Source organism: Mastomys coucha, unplaced genomic scaffold (assembly GCF_008632895.1).
Source record: "Mastomys coucha isolate ucsf_1 unplaced genomic scaffold, UCSF_Mcou_1 pScaffold21, whole genome shotgun sequence".
In the NCBI taxonomy this organism is placed as follows: domain Eukaryota; kingdom Metazoa; phylum Chordata; class Mammalia; order Rodentia; family Muridae; genus Mastomys; species Mastomys coucha.
The window spans coordinates 78936887-78939386 of NW_022196904.1; the positions used below are offsets into that span (position 1 = coordinate 78936887).

Below are 2500 nucleotides of genomic sequence, written 5' to 3' on the forward strand. Positions count from 1 at the left end.
GAGAGAGCTTTAAATTTAAATCCAGAGAGCAGAGTACATTCTGTGTCTTACAAGTTTTTTTTTAAAGATTTATTTGGTTAGTTTATGTATACTAGTATTTTGTCTGTCTATCTGTCTGTGCCCCACATGCATGCCTAGTGTCCTTGAAAGTCAAGAGAGGGCATCAGGTTCCCTGGAACTAGACTTACAGATGTTTGTGAGCCACGATGTGGGTTCTGGGAATTGAACCTAGGTCACCTATAAAAGCATGTTTTCAGGGGACATAGGAAAGCCACATATCAGACCACCTAGCCAGCAGTCATGGAGGCAAGCGCTGGGTGGGACCACAGTTTAATGTTGTCTTTGTCCTAGACAGCAGGGTGGGGATCTCAAAGCCCCGTCTCTGCCAAGTTCTGAGTACGAGTGACAGGCACAGCATTACACCTGACAGTCCTTTGTCCTAACAGACAGACTACAGGGGAGAGCCATGGCCTAGTTTCTGGGAGACAGAAAAACGGCCAAAGGGTCTGTGACCTAGCACAGTCAATCCTTAGAGATGCCTGAGAAAATATTTACACAGCAACTGTTGACAAGCAGCTTACTACCCACATACTTCACTATGAAGCATGCATCACCCTCACACATCTTTTTACCTCTGCTTGGAGTGTTGGCTTCAGCAAAGCTGGCTGATTTATGTCCTACAACACCAGGGTGCTGCATAGATCCCCTTCCCACATAACAATGTATGTACATTTGTTGATTATTAGGTCACATGCTGCTTTCCCTCTGAGAAAAATGGTCTTGTTTCTACTATGACAGAAATGGGTGCAAGGCTTACCTGACAGGCAAGGGGGCAGGTGAGTCAACTGGACAGGAGTTGTGAGAAACGTGCTTCTCTCCCTCCTCCATATTCCTGCCTGAGCATTTAAGGAGGGGCAGTAGATATCCAAACACAGAACCTGTCCCATATCTCTGAAGTTTTTTTCTAGAAAGGAGAACAGATCTCGATAGCACTGGCTGGTCACTTTGGGCATGTCTGATGTCCAACAGATTGATGTAGAGCTCAAAGAGAAAGCAAATGTGCTACTTCTAGAACTCTCTGTGATCTACGCATTGCCAGCCCACAAGGGTAAAATAACTTACAAAAGAGTGTATGACAGATCACTTTCTCATAACTACAGAGGCTGGAGGAAAACTTAGGTGTTTAGATACTCAGTACATATTATCAAGACCTAGGAATATAGTTGAGTGTGGTGGCATACATCTATAATGCAGCACTCAGCAGGGTGAGATAAAAGGTTTGTGGTAAGATCAAGGCTAGCCTGGACTACAAAGTAAGACTTTGTTCTCAAACACACAAACTACAAATGTTCAAACTGAGTTTTTTTGTATTAGCTTTAATTATCTTGGAGAAACTCCAAGTTTCTTGTCCCTGTGTACTTATTCCAACTTTTCTTTTGTTGGTCTGAATGAATTGTTATATTGACCTTGTCATCCAGCCCTGAAATTTGCTCCGCTTTTCTTTGTCATGTCTATTAACGATCCCCCTTGCTCTGTGTGTGTGTGTGTGTGTGTGTGTGTGTGTGTGTGAGAGAGAGAGAGAGAGAGAGAGAGAGAGAGAGAGAGAGAGAGAGAGAGAGAGATGTGTGTACTGGCATGATGTGAACATCAGATGATGATTCTCAGCTCTCAAGTATCAGTTCTCTCTTTGTAACTTTATGTGGGTCTCTGGTATTGAACTCAGGTTATCAGCCTTTATGTGGCAAAGCGCTTTGAACTGCCAAATCATTTCTCCAGCCTTACTATGTTTTAAATTTTGATATTTTTTTCATTTCCAGAATTTCTGTTCTGTTCTTTTTTTAGAGCCTGTCTTAGTCACTGTTATATTGCTGTGAAAAGACACCATGACCACAACAATTCACATAAAAAAACATTTAACTGGGGACTTACTGTAGTTCTGGAGGCTTAGTCCAATACTATCGTGGCAGGCAGGCATAGTGCTGAAGCAATAGCTGAGGGCTCTATCCTGATCTGTAGATGAGAGTTTGGGCTTAGCATAAGCATTTGAAACCTCAAAACTCACCCTCAGTGGCATACTTCCTCTAATAGAGTCATACATCCTAATCCTTCTCAAATAGTGCCACTCCCTGATGACTAAGCATCAAGTATATGAGCCAGTGAGAGGTCTTCTTATTCAAACCACAGCAGAGTCAATATTTCCTTGCTCATTTTTTTTTTCTTTCTGAAGCATGGTTTCTCTGTGTACCTGTGGCTGTTGTGGAACTCACTATGTATGTAGATCAGGCTGGCCTTGATCTCGGAGATCTACCTGCCTCTGCCTCTTGAGTGGATTAAAGGCCTGTGCCACCACTGCCTAGCTCCTTTGCTCATCTTTTTCTTCTATGTTTTGAATTTCTTTTCTAGGTTACTGTCTCGTGCATTTAGATAACTTTCTTGTCTAGGTATTGAATTGATTTCCTAACTTTATTAGAGTCTTCTTGAGTCCTGTGTATAGTTATTC

At 42.3% G+C, this 2500-nt stretch overlaps 1 long non-coding RNA gene across 1 annotated transcript in view; it reads right to left on the reverse strand.

Moving 5' to 3' along the window:
• LOC116100644 overlaps positions 1–883 on the reverse strand; it is a 42869-nt gene extending 41986 nt beyond the window's left edge. The window contains exon 1 of the long non-coding RNA XR_004122678.1: positions 818–883. This is a non-coding gene — a long non-coding RNA (uncharacterized LOC116100644). The remainder of the gene's footprint in view (positions 1–817) is intronic.
• Between the last annotated feature and the right edge of the window lie 1617 nt (positions 884–2500).